Below are 15,170 nucleotides of genomic sequence, written 5' to 3'. Positions count from 1 at the left end.
AAGTATTATAAATATTAGCAACTAATCAAGCTGGAGACGGTGCTTGTCCTTTCACATATATTTTTTTTACTCTTGTCACTGCCTTTATATTTAAAAAAATTGGCTCCGATAGACTTAGCTTCCTTCATTAATCAGTGATGTATTTCGGGTAAATTTATTTGATTGCACTTTCTTCCAAGCATCTGTTCCAATATGGATTGTGCAAATTTTGCAATATTTCTTACAGTAGTCTGCCTTTCTGGAGCGTTAAATGTTTTTACCAAAAGATGCATTAAAGAAGTAAGGAAAATTATGCTACGGTATTTGGAGACTTGTTTTCTGTTGTTTTTTTATCCTGAGAAAAACTGCAGAGTAGTACGCATTTCTTATAATTTTTATTGCTGCTTCTTATAAATGTTTATCAATGGGGACATTTCTTAAGCTCTCTTTTTCTGTTAATACTTAAGCATGTACAGTATGGTGCCTCTCATTTGGTTGCACACTTCTCCTTAAACACTTCCTAACAACTTCCGTTTGGTAAGTTCCTCCTTTTACAGATCTACCCCATCACTATAATTCATAACTTTTTTCTTTGCACCGTGATAGGGATCTGATTTACTATGTCAGAATTTCTTTTATTCTATTTCCGTATGGCAACATCAGCAACTGGATGTCCTAAAGGCTTTAATGCAGCCACCGGAAAAATACTATTAGTACTCTGAACGATCCTCAGCTAGTCCTCAGTACCATGTTGAATGACATCTGGCTTGAACGATCAATCATCTGGCATTATATTCTCAATCATTTTATCTTTATTATCCATAGGATTTCCTTGGTAAATACACAAGAGGTTTAAAGGTAAAGGTTCCTCCGCACATGCATGCTAGTCGTTTCCGACTCTAGGGGCCGGTGCTCATTTCCGTTTCAAAGCCGAAGAGCCAGCGCTTGTCCGAGGACGTCTCCGTGGTCATGTGGCCGGCATGACTAGATGCCAAAGGCGCACGGAATGCTGTTACCTCCCACTGTAGTGGTCCCTATTTTTCTACTTGCATTTTTACGTGCTTTCGAACTGCTAGGTTGGCAGAAGCTGGGACAAGTAACAGGCGCTCACTCTGTTACGCGGCACTCGGGATTTGACCCGCCAAACTGCCGACCTTCTGATCGACAAGCTCAGCGTCCTAACCCACTGAGCCACCGCATCCCTACACAAGAGGTTTACCATACTTCATAGTATGATGAAGTCCCTCAATCAACTTCTTACATTACTTTAATTCCAAGTAGATGCTGGCTTGCTTTAACCGTGCGGGAGGGAGATTTTCATATATCAGGAAACCCTGCTGGGAGTATATCCCCCCCCAGTACCCTCAGGGCAGTCCTTCCAAAGAACAGCCTCCCTGCCATGATGAGGCAGCATAGCATGTTTGGGTGTATATGGAATAACAGACCTAAACTTAATTTTAATGGATTAATTGGGGAAGGGAGATCTAGTAGACAGCATATGATTGTAGCGATTTACATCATTTATGTGATACATTATACAAATGAAACCAATTGCTTCACTTGTATGACATTGCCCAAAATGTCATATTGACAAGTTGAAATAGCATTAAATTCATGATTACAGATAGTCCTTGACTAACAACAGTTCATTTAGTGACACTTCGAAGTTACAGCAGCACTGAAAAAAGTGACTTAACAACCAGTTTTCACACTTACAACTGTTTCAGCATCCCCTTGGTCATGTGATCAAAATTCAGATGCTTAGCATCACTTTTTGCAACCTTCTGACAAGCACAATCAGTGGAGAAGCCAGATTCACTTAATAACCATGTTACTAACTTAACAACTGCAGTGATTCACTTAACAGAAATTTTGGGCTCAATTATGGTTGTAAATCGAGGATTAGCTATTTTCATTTTCACTGACATTTTAAGAAAAGGATTTGAATTTGAAAGCATTTTTAAATTTTGATTTTAAATCATTTTTAATCTGACTCGATACACACCTATTAACTGTGATTAGCTTATGGTTTAGTGTATTGTGTAAACTGAAAAGTTGGAATAATTGAGCAAAACGTGGGTTAGAATGTTGTGCAAACATAACTGATGATATTGCAGATGAATGTTTCCCAATAATCGTTATAAATGCAGAATTCTGTTGGAGGATGGCAATAGAGTTACTTGTGCAAAAAGAGGTTGCTACCTACTACAGTCTTTAGCTCCACCAAAACGTGTTTCTGTTACTAATTGAAGGAAGTTAAAAGAAATATTTCACATATTTGATACTTTAGTAGTTTTGCTAGCATTAAACTTTATAATTTGTATTAATAGTGTTTGTTTGCATTGCTGAGAATAGTTACCCTAGCAAAAATATACTTTAAATATTATGTAAGTGATATGGTGAAGCCCCAGTTTACTGGACAATGATGGAACAGGTTTTATATGCAGCAGACTAAATTTTACATGAAGGAGAGTTATTACACAGATGACATGATATATGTCATGTGCGTCAATTTATTTCTTTTGGGCAATGTCATACAAGTGAAGCAACTGGTTTCATTTGTATAATGTATCACATAAATGATATAAATCGCTACAATCATCTGCTGTCCACTAGATCTCCCTTCCTCAATTAATCCATTAAAATTAAGTTTAGGTCTGTTATTCCATATACACCAAAACATGCTATGTTGCCTCATCATGGCAGGGAGGCTGTTCTTTGGAAGGACTGCCATGTGGGTACTTGGGGTGTATATACTCCCAGCAGGGTTTCCTGATATATGAAAATCTCCCTCCCGCACGGTTAAAGCAAGCCAGCACCTACTTGGAATTAAAGTAATGTAAGAAGTTGATGGAGGGACTGTATCATACTATGAAGTATGGTAAACCTCTCGTGTATTTGCCAAGAAAATCCTATGGATAATAAAGATAAAATGATTGAGAATATAATGCCAGATGATTGATCGCTCAGGCCAGATGTCATTCAACATGGTACTGAGGACTAGCTGAGGATCGTTCAGAGTACTACCGTATTTTCCGGCGTATAAGATGACTTTTTAACCCATGAAAATCTTCTCAAACGTTGGGGGGTCGTCTTATAAGCCCAGTCGTCTTATACGCCAGAAAATAGTACATAAATCAATTGAGCGCTCCATTCTTGCAAAGCAACTTCAAGCCTCCTTAGTCCAGTCCCCCCTCCAACGTGACTCTCCCTTCCCACCCCCAAGAGCCTCTAAGCCCCTTCCCCTCCCCCTTGCAAACGCCAGACCCCGGGAGCGGCAGGAAGCCCCTCCCCCTCGCCCAAGCGGCATCTGAGCATAAGCAGAGCACGCCCTGCTACCCACTATCTCTCCCGGCAGTCTGGACAGCGGTACTTGGCGGCCTGGCGCCCCTCTCGCCCGCAGACCAAGCAGCGGCCCTCGCCAGCCGGCCTCGGCATGGCGGCCCCAAGCCCGGCTCTCCAGCACATCTTCTGGGCCCGCCTGGCCGACTGCCTCCTGGGCGGGGCTTGGCTCCAGACACGGCGGCTGCTCCATCTGCAAATGTTCTCTCAAAGCCGGATTGCGCTTGGCCGTGCAGGCTGCCAAAAGGCAGAGTTCCAGCAGTGGTTGTGGCTTCTGGCATGCCATTTGCAGAGTCTGGCCTGGAAGAGCGTGTCATGTGAACGCAGCTCTTGCGTTTATTCCAAAGGGTGGGTGGAAGGAACAGCCCCTTTGGGCTTCAAAAGGGAGGCTTTGCACCATCTGCATCAGACGGGGCTGAATCGGGCTTGTGTCGGACACTTGGCAACTGGCATGTAAGTATTTTCCAGCGTATAAGACAAAAAATCTTGAAAATCTTCTCAAAAGTTGGGGGTCGTCTTATACGCCCAGTCATCTTATACGCCAGAAAATACGGTAATAGTATTTTTCAGGTGGCTACATTAAAGCCTTTAGGACATCCAGTTGCTGATGTTGCCATATAGAAATAGAATACAGAAATTCTGCAGAGGCAGAATTGCAGTGAAAACCCAGAACATAAGAAGCATGAACATATCTAGTTCCGGACACCACATTTAAAGAAAAAAAAATCTCTGAAACTAGAATGCAGAGAAGAACAGTATGAATGATCACAGGACTAGAAACTTAAGTCTACTCAGCATATTTAGTCTTGGAAAAAAATGATAAAGGCAGACATATGCTTGCATTTTTCAAGTACCTGAAGAGATGTCATGCAAAAAACCAATCCTTATTGTTTGTTATCCCAGGGTGCAGGATGTAGAATTATAGATCAATTACTGGAGGACAGATTGTGTAATCAGAACTCTTGTAGAAGGAAGATCAAAGGCAGGAGAGAAGACCAGCCCTAGCCTACTCATAAATGAATGCCAAAATATATAAGTACCTATCCACTTCCTAAAATTCTGAAGCCTAACCCTCATTGCCATAAGATTGCAACTCTGAATCCATGAGAACCCTACTTTTCTTGATTCTAAACTGACAGACTATAAAGGGACTTGACTGAATATAAAGTTACCAAAGAAGATCAGGAGCTGTCCACTGGATATTTTGAATGAAGATGAAGAAATTGTCATGAGTGCCAGATTGGGTTGGATTTTTCCAACCTAAATAGCATATTATATGAGCCTGGGCATTTTTGTCTAGATGCATTTTCAAAAAATGAAATGGTAATCACTTATTTCCTATTGCGGCATGTTTGATAAAGATGAAACCACCAAGCTCCTATTACCATTTTCCAGGCTGATGTGGGCCTGGAAAAAAGGAATCTTTTTTTTTTAAAGCAACTCTGCCAAGGAAGAGTTTAGAGTAACTCTGCCAAGGAAAGGGAAAGATACAATCACAGAAATTGAGCTTGACTTGGCTTACTTTTAAGAGGCCCCCGCCTATTAAAAATGTATTCAGAAGGTCCTTTAGCCCATTAATAGTTATCACTGTTTTATTGCTTTGTGTTGAACACACCTGGGAGATTACTCAACATAGCTGGCAGATTACTGGTGAACTGCCAGTTAATTGGCTCTTGAATATAGTCCATGGGAAGAGTATTAATTATTCTTTATTTTATACAGTACAGCAATATTTAGCATCCCAACAACAAATCAAAGTATAATGCTATCCAAGGCAGATACTTCTCAGGCACCCTAGTTCACTATGTTTTCCTCTTGAATGAACTTTGCAATATTGAACTTTGCACTATTTACTCATTGGCCAGTCTATAGCTACTTTCAGATGCTCTTTAAAGTGATTGTTGTCACAGCTGAACCAAATTCAGCATTATTTTTTAATATTGGATCCTCCCATGCTCTGTAGCATATTGGTGTAGGAGATGACCAGGCTGCACTGAGATCATTTTCAATTCAGTGTTTGAATTGCCATTAAAAGCATTCTAGATAGCAGTGGAATATGAAGATGTGGCTTGCCGAGAAAGACAACTTGACAAAGATGAAGGAAGATGAAGATTTAGTCATCTTGTTTTGCTGATTATATTGTATGCCAGTGGTCTCCGATCTTTCTACCTTGGTGGGGTGGGGGGGGAGGGGATGGTTCCGTGCAAGCAGTGGGTGAGCGCTTGGGTGTGCGCAGCTCCATTTGTGCAAGTGGCAGGCACGTGCACCCACCGTCACAGAAATTGAGCTGCGTGCGTGCACTCGCCGGCACACTACATGCATAAATGAACCTACCGCTTCCACGGCCTAGTTCTGAACGGGCCACGGCCCAGTAGTGTGCCACAGCCTGGGGGTTGGGGACCACTACTATATAGCAATAGCAGTTAGATTTATATACCGCTTCACAGTGCTTTGGTTTACAGAATAAGCCTATTGCCTCCATCAATGTGGGTCCTCATTTTATTGACCTCGGAAGGATGGAAGGCTGAATCAAACTTGAGTTGGTGAGAATCGAGCTGCCAGACTGCAGTCAGCCGGCAGTCAGTAGAAGTCACCTGCAGTACTGTATTCTAACCGTTGCACCACCAGGACTCTTACTGTATTTGAAACCTCCATTAAAATCAATATTAAAAACACAACAATGCTGTTAAAAGGTGAGATTGAAGACCTTTTTTAAAGCTAACAAAGGCACCAGTTCTTATTTATATTTGAGGACCATATGCCCAAGACTGAGAAGGTTCAGCCCTGAATTGCCCTGAGCCAATCTTGAATCATCTCAGATGATTTCAATGAATAGTGAAATCACATAAAGGAAGCACATTCTGAAATAGCTTGGACTCTAGCTGTGTAAAAGGGCTGCACAGCACTTCAGAGTCAAAGAGAGCAATGTGCCAGAACATTGCATGGGCATGCATGTGATACCTGCCAGTATTTTCTTAAACTCCCATGTGTCACTTCTCAGAATCATATACGGTGGCCAAGTGTAATCACCTGATTCTAGGAAAAGACACAGCAGCTTTCACAGGTTCAAAACATGCAGTCCCTGAGTCCCCCTTATATGTCAAAACACAGCCTAATGCAGAAGACCTTGAAAATAATAACACTTTATATTTGACCTGGAAACAGACAATCTAAACTTTCAGCTTCTGTGTAAAGTGATGATCTTGAGATACTAATCTTATTGCTGACTTTGATAAAAAAAATTGTGTAAACTGGAATGTGCCTCATTGAAGAAACTAGATTGGAAAGGTAACAAAATGAATGTGCCTGGTGAGTGCTTTTATTGTACATGCCCACTTTGCTATTGGCTTAATTCTCTTGTAGAAAAATGTGATACTGCACTTGCTACTGGTAAATATTGATCTGTGTTGTTATTGTGCATTGATGTGATGAACTATGCATTGATAACTGATCAATGTCCAAATGAATTGGGAAACTCAAGCACAAGATCATATTATGATCCTAAGAGTTACTTTCTCTCCTTTCCCCCCCCCAATTATTATTTTTACAATTCTTCAGGAACTGCACTAAACTTTCTGCAGCAAGCACAAATGTTTTGAGTTACAAGCATATTGTCCATATTATTCTTTGCGAATCGTATTTAGGGAATCATATTTAATTTAGTATTAAACACATCTAGAATTGAAAAGAAAACAAAGCATGTCATTGTTTAAAACTGTGAAAGGGGAAGAGAAATACTAGAATGCTAATAAATATTGATTTCTGTTGTAGTACTTTGATTTCTCTCTGAAGTATTTCAGTCATACTAGTTTTTGCTGCTTTGCTATTTACTGTTGTTGCTTTTATTTTGTTATTGTAGATTAGTCCTCAACTTACAGCAGTTCATTTAGTGACCGTTTGGAGTTACAGCGGCACTGAAAAAAGTGACTTATGACTGTTTTAAACACGGCTGTTGCAGTGTCCCATGGTCACGTGGTCAAAATTCAGAGGCTTGACAACTGGCTCATATTTATGACGCTTGCAGTGTCCCAGGGTCATGTGATCATCTCTTACGACCTTTTGACAAGAAAAGTCAATGTGGAAACCAGATTCACTTAATAACGAGTTACTGATTTAACAATTGCAGTGATTCACTTAACAAATGTCGCAAGAAAAGTCATAAAATGGGGTAAAACTTAACAAATTTCTCACTTAGCAACATAAATTCTGGATTCAATTGTAGCCGTAAGTTCAGGACTACCTGTAATTATAACAGGATGACTTCAGCTCTTCTAATATATGAATTAAGCAAGCAGAATGATTGACCTTTGTATTTTACTTTTATACTTCTATCTGGAAGCAAATTTCTATACATATCTAGTGGAATACATACTGTAGGATGTTTTGCAGTGAACATTCTCATTAACAGACTCTTCCATTACTGCAAATTCCCATGCATTTGCTTCTAATTACCACTCAACTGTTCAGAGGGATGATTGTAATATTCAACACTATCATCTTAATGACTGCAAATGGTTGAGCTTGTATCAAATAAAGAAATTATGAAATGGAAATTGCTTTCCCAAACATACCGTACTTCTTTTCAGATGTATTCTGTTTCTCATCACATTAGTTGGAGACTATGTGACAAAGTTCAACTTATTTGGAAGAACCCAAACTGGAAAAAGCTGTATCAAATATAAAGAATTACTTACATGTATTGTCATACCCATTGTAATAAATTAACAACAGTGCTAACTGCACACAAACTTGCATGGGATATTCACTCGGATGTTATGCCAAAAATGCTTTCAAGCTTTTTGCACAGAAATGCTGCAGGCATGCACAACTTTCAGCAGTAGAACAAAATGAGTAGAGAGCACCTCATTTCCTCAAGGGCTAAGTGGGGTAGTTCTTCACCATTGCCCAAATTAAAATACTCAGGGTAATTTTTATCTTGAAAAGCTAAACAGGGTTAGGACTGGTTAGTATCTGAATGAGATCAGGAAACAACAGGATTGTAGGCTGGACTAGAAAGTCATCATTTCATAAAAAGACAGCGACAGTTTTATTGTGACCACAAAAACTATATGGCAGTGTTGATCTAGATACCATCAATCAAATTCTACTTGAAGAGATTAATCTTTACCACACTTTAGATGATGGAAGGATAAGCACAATAATTGCATGCAAGGTAAATAGTCTTGTCTGAAATAGAATTTTTTATGACCAGGATTTTTATAGCTGAGAGTTCATGTTCTCTGTGTAATGTGTGTGGTGTGTGTGTACACATATCTGTGTGTGTATGCACATATGAACATACTCTTTTGTCGCCTCTAACAGTTCTTATGCTGTTTCCTGATCAAGTAATCACCTGGACTGGAAGGAATTAAAGCTAATTAATATGACAGAAACCAATTTAAAAAATGTTCCTGCATGGACATTGCTTTTTAAAATGTGTTTGCTGGCTTTCATTCACAATCAGCAAATGTCTCTAGGAGTTAGTGCGGTATATATAGACTGCTTAAAATAGAAAATATTAGGCGTCTTGCCACAGTTTAAAAAAGAAAGTCTGAACTGCTTTGATGTTAACAGTTAAACTTTGACAGAAAGGAAACCTTTTGTGCTGAGAAGATTGCATTTTTAAGAATAGGCTGGACAGCCACTTGTCTGAAATAATATAGGGTCATGGTGGCAAACCTATGGCACGCGTGCCACAGGTGGCACGCAGAGCCCTCTCTGTGGGCACGTGCGGTGTCACCCCAGGCCTAGGCCTTCAGCTGGGTTTTATAAGAGCCTTGGTGGAGCAGTGGGCTAATGCCTCCTTAAGTAACAACAGCTGCCTGCAATTAGTGCAGGTTCGCATCCCACCAGGCTCAAGGTTGACTCAGCCTTCCATCCTTCCGAGGTAGGTAAAATGAGGACCCAGATTGTTGGGGGCAATTAAGCTGACTTTGTAATAATGCTGCTTGGGGGGCGTGAAAGCCCTAATAAGCAGGCATATACATAGAATGAAGGCTATTGCTAAGCTTGTAAGCCGCCCTGAGTCTTCGGAGAAGGGCGGGATATAAATGGAATTAAAATAAAAAATAAAATAAAATATAGTCCTATGAAATCCTGTGCTAATATTGTAACGTTCAGCCTTGTTTATCCTATTTTGCAAAATATGTATTTAAAGCAACAGAAGCTGAGGAAAAAATTATTACCGTATATACCTACAGTCGTTGAAGCAGTTGGGGGCTAGAGACAGTTTCTTCAGCAGTTCCCAAGAAGGTTCCATACCCATTTGTACGATTCAGATGACCCTGAGGGCACAGATAAACCTCCAAGTGACCTCAACAACTCTCAGAAAGAGGCTAACAATCAGATAATTGTAAGAAATATAAATCCATTCTCCACCATTCAGTCAGAACTGAAGAAGCTTCTTGGATGAGGAGCAAAACATCTTCAAGGAAAAAAGTCCAGTTGCCTTTTGAAAAAGCACCTTTGGGACAACCATGACCTGGATGTCTGAGAATCTTGTAGACATTCTAAGTCAAAATTCTCCAGAGTTTACTGTATCCAAAATGAGCAATTGTCACTCCCATTTGGCTCATTCTGCCTGCCAAACTCAAAATAAGGTTCTTTTTCCAACAAGCTGGAGTAAAAGCTATGAAAAAGCCTTAACCTATTTGGTAAGCACCCAACAAGCCAGGATATTTGAACAAAGCCTTCTAAAAAAAAAGTGCTGGAACTCAAACACGTCATACATCCCGCCTACAAGGTTCCATCCAAAAAAGGTACCGGAACTCCGTTCTGGGCATTCTATGACAAAAAAGCCCTGGGTAACAATCTTGTGGCTATATGATACATTTTTAATTTATTTTTCTTCCCATGGTTTTGTGCTCTCTGGCCAGTAACCTTATGATTTCAGAGGATAGCCCAACTTCTCCAGATCCAAATATTGTTCCTATTCTAGGATAAATGGAGAAATACATGCTTTGTATTTGAGTCCCAGAAAAAACAACCCAACTACATAACCCAATAAAAAGCCTTCAACTCTCAGCTACTCCCCTAACATCGCACGACGATGCTGGAGCCCCTAATAATAAAACAGGGTGTCTCATCATTTTTCCTTTTTTATTTATTTTCTATTTATTTATTTATTTATTTATTTTATTATATTTATATACCGCCCTTTCCTGAAGGACTCAGGGCGGTTTACAGGGTGGTTAAAACAAAAAATACAAAAGTTAAAAACAGATTAAAAAAAATTATATCTGTCCCTGAACAAATAAAACCCCAGTTAAAATTAAAATTAAAATTAAAATTCTCAGCCTGGGCCAGAGAGCTTGAAGAGCCAGGTCTTCAGGTCCCGGCGGAACGAACGGAGGTCGGGGGTGGTCCTAAGCTCCACTGGCAGCTGGTTCCAAAGGGCAGGCACACCCACTGAGAAGGCCCTATCCCTGGGTGTTGTCCGCCGGCAGTCTCTTACCGGCGGTACCCTGAGAAGACCCTCCCTGTGGGAGCGCACTGGACGAAGGGAGCTTGATGCCAGCAGCAGGTGTTCGCTCAGATAACCCGGACCCAAGCCATTTAGGGCTTTATAGGTCATCACCAGCACCTTGAATCTCACCCGGAGGGCAACCGGGAGCCAATGCAGCTTGCGGAGTAGAGGTGTTACGTGGGAGTATCGGGAAACCCCCATCACAACTCGCGCGGCTGCATTCTGCACCAGCTGAAGCCTCCGAGTGGTCCTCAAGGGCAGCCCCATGTAGAGAGCATTGCAGTAGTCTAAACAGGAGGTCACGAGCGCATGAGTGACTGTGCGTAGGGCATCTCGGTCCAGATAGGGTTGCAACTGGCACACCAGACGAACCTGGGCAAAAGCCCCCCTGGTCACGGCTCCTATATGGTCTTCAAAATTGAATCGTGAATCCAGGAGGACGCCCAAGTTGTGAGCCCTATCAACGGGGGGTAACACCTCACCCCCCATCGTTAGAGGTGGAATAGTCTGGTTAGCCCGAGATGCCGATATGCACAGCCACTCAGTCTTGGCAAGATTGAGACGAAGCCTGTTTCTCCCCATCCAGACCTGGACCGCCTCCAGGCAACGGGACATCACGGCGAGGGCATCGCTGGGTTGGTTCGGGGTGGAAAGAAAAAGTTGGGTATCATCAGCGTACTGATGATACCCCACCCCAAAACCACGAATTATCTCACCCAGTGGCTTCATATAGATGTTGAACAGGAGGGGCGAGAGAACCGACCCCTGAGGAACTCCACAAACGAGAGGCCTCGGGGCAGATCTCTGCCCTCCCGTCAACACTGACTGCGAACAGCCCAGGAGATAGGAGGAGAACCACCGTAAAATGGTGCCTCCCACTCCCAACCCCCTGAGACGCCGCAGTAGGATACCATGGTCGATGGTATCAGAAGCCGCTGAGAGATCTAATAGGACCAGGACAGAGGAACAACCCCTGTCCCGAGCCCGCCAGAGATCATTCACCAGCACGACCAATGCCGACTCTGTGCTGTATCCGGGCCTGAAACCCGATTGGTACGGGTCCAGATAATCAGTTTCCTCCAGGAACAGAGGAAGCTGATGCGCCACCACTCTCTCAACAACCTTTGCCAAAAAGCGAAGGTTGGAGACTGGACGATAGTTATTTAAAACAGCCGGTATCTGCAGACGCGATGAGGGCAGCGAAGTAATTAGACTTCGCCGTCCTCATCACCGCAAGATAAGACCTTATAAAGGTTCTTAACTGCAATCGGTCAGATTCGGATCAGCTGGACATCCAACCGCTCTCTAGACCCTGTCTCCGACACTTCATCTCCCGGAGCTCTGCAGAGAACCATGGAGCCCAACGGGATCTGCGCCGGGTCAGAGGTCGCAAGGATACAACACAGTCAAGTGCCCCGGCAGCCACCCTTTTCCAGGCATCCACCAAGGCATCGACTGGGCTGTGGGTGAGGGCAATAGGTATAGACCCAAGCGCCATCTGGAACCGTTCAGGGTCCATTAGGTGGTTTATTATTTATTTATTATTCTTTAGCTTCAAAGATAAAATGCAAAGCAAAGAAAAAGAAAACTAACAAGCTGTTCTGTACCAGCCTACTACCGGCCCTGCAGATAAGGCAGGGACAACCCCTTTACAAGAAGGCAAGAGGCTGGAACTAAGCCTGCCAAATTTATGGACACAAAAGCAAACAGAGCAAAAACAAGACACGAACCATGAAACAGGAGCTATTCAAACGGTTGCCTTCAGCAAACCAGCCCTCCCACGCATTCCCCTTTTAAACAGTTCAGGGCATGGCTTCTCTCTGCCTCCTTCCGAGGTGCCCCATTGCCTTCCTCTGTTTACTCCTGATTGACTGCCTCCTGCGTCGGGCGTCCTTGAACAGGGCCAGCTGTGGGTCATCTTCATCCACGCTGTCAGGCTCACACAGCTGGGTCAGTGTCATAACCAGGTGGGAGGGGCCTGGCTGAGGGCTCTAATCAGCAAGCTCTCCAACACCCTCAGCAACCTCTCCAACACCCCCCTCCTCCTCCTCTGAATCGTCCAACCCAACTGCCGAACCCACAGGCTGACCCTGAATCACAACACAAGCATCTGACAAAACAACAAAAGCAACTGTGTGTACAAACACCCCCCCATATATCAAGTACATTATTAACAACTAATATTAAATTAACATTAAACATATGATCTATATCAGAAATCTAGTGTGTTCTCCTCTACACATAATTATAAACTTTCCTATCTATATTTAACAACAAAAATATTACATAAAAAGATATCTCTGCTATGGAAATCTGTCTAGTAATTGGATTACACACACACACACACACACACACACACATATATACACTATAAAAATGCAAATCCCAGGCATATCTGTACAGTAGTATAAAGTCCTCGAACTCCGGGATGAATACAAAATAGCTGCTTATTGTTAAAATAATAAAAACAATAAAAACAACTATTTACAAGCTTAAAACAATCTTTTGTTTTTGCTGGTCCACTGCCAGCATTATCAGAGTGAGTGTTAGAGGTGAGGAGTTTGTTTACAAACCCTGTTGACTCAGTGCTCTACCCATTGATCACAGTCACTCATGCGCTCGTGACCTCTCGGATAGACTACTGCAACGCTCTCTACATGGGGCTGCCCTTGAATGCCACTCGGAGGCTCCAGCTGGTGCAGAATGCGGCCGCGCGAGTTGTGATGGGGGTTTCCCGATACTCCCATGTAACACCTCTGCTCCGCAAGCTGCATTGGCTTCCAGTTGTCTTCCGGGTGAGATTCAAGGTGCTGGTGATGACCTATAAAGCCCTAAATGGCATGGGTCCGGGTTACTTACAGGAGTACCTTTTGCTGGCGTTAACTTCCCATCGTCCTGTGCACTCCCACAGAGAGGGCCTCCTCAGGGTGCCGTCGGTCAGGGAATGTCGACTGGCAGCCCCCAGGGGGAGAGCATTCTCTGTAGGCGCGCCTGCCCTCTGGAATCAGCTTCCTGTTGAGCTCCGGATGGCTCCCGACCTTCGCTCTTTTTGCCGCGACCTGAAGACTATGCTATTTGAACTTGCCGGCCTGGACTGAGGGACTGGGATTTTAGATTTTAAATTTTAAAATATTTTAAATTTTAGAATGTGCTTTATTGTTTAGGGCTAGTCGGTTTAATTTCATTTTAATTTTTGTATATTATGTGTTGTTTCATAGTGTTTTAATTGCCCTGTACACTGCCCCGAGTCCCTTGGGAGAGGGGCGGTATATAAATCCAAATAATAAATAAATAAATAAATAAATAAATAAATAAATAAATAAATAAATAAATAAATAAAGGGGTAGCTCGTCCTAGCTGACCGTAATTGCCTTAGTTGTCCCGCATCTCCTTGCATGTATTCCAGTCTTGTTGCTTTCTTTCCAGCCTACTGTTCCTTTCTTTGCCCTTCCTACTCCTGTCAACCCTGCCTTTCCTTGCTGTGCCCCCTTTCCTGCCTTATCTATCTTCTCAACCCATCTTTCTTGCGTCAGGCCATATGGTGTTATCACTGACCCATCTTTCAAATGCCCCCCTCCCACAGTCGTCATAAGCTGTGTGTCCTGAACTGGCATTATATGTGTCCTTCCATTGCCACTCCCCCCTTTTTTCTCTGGTGTATCCACTTGTCGTTCATGCCTTCTGCTGTTGACTCCTGCCGATCCCGTCTCCTCCGGTAGTTCCTTGCACAGAGGTGTGCATGCACTTTGCGGTGCCCTTCCCCCCTGCCTCGTCCGCACCCGGTCAATCAGAGTGGCTGCTGGATCATTCTCCATCTTGCTGCGCTGTCCGCGTTCGGCAAGTTGTTCTCCGCGCGCAGATGTGCGTGCGCGTTGCAGCATCCTTCCCCCCAAAACTCCCAAACTGTTTTTCATTTGTTTTGTTCAGAATACCCAGAAGAAAGTCTTCAGGTTTCATTAATATTTGCATTTTGTTCTTTCCAAATAAACGTCATGATAAAAGGAGCCATATGAAAGAAGAATGAAGAGGCCATGGTTTCCTCTCACTATATGCTCTAGAACAGCATCCCCCAACCTTTTGAGCACCAGGGACTGATTCCATGGAGAAAGGTTTTTCCGTGGACCGGAGAGGGCATGGTTTCGTGTACTGCCTGCATCCCATGGATGGAGTTTCACTTGTTTGCATAGAACAGTTTCTGGCATGCCGTGGGCTGGTGAAGGTCCACAGGCTGGGGATTGGGGACCCCTGCACTAGAATAACATCAATGGCCAATGGCCAATGTGTCCTGGACCTTCCAATGAAATAAAATGATGGCTGCTGAACGGAATATAGTAGTCTGGACTCCTAGGAAGGAGGGAGTGTATTCTAGAGGAGTGAGAGGCAG

Source organism: Vipera ursinii, assembly GCF_947247035.1.
Source record: "Vipera ursinii genome assembly, chromosome: 1".
Classification (NCBI taxonomy): domain Eukaryota; kingdom Metazoa; phylum Chordata; class Lepidosauria; order Squamata; family Viperidae; genus Vipera; species Vipera ursinii.
Note: the sequence above shows the minus strand (reverse complement) of the source record.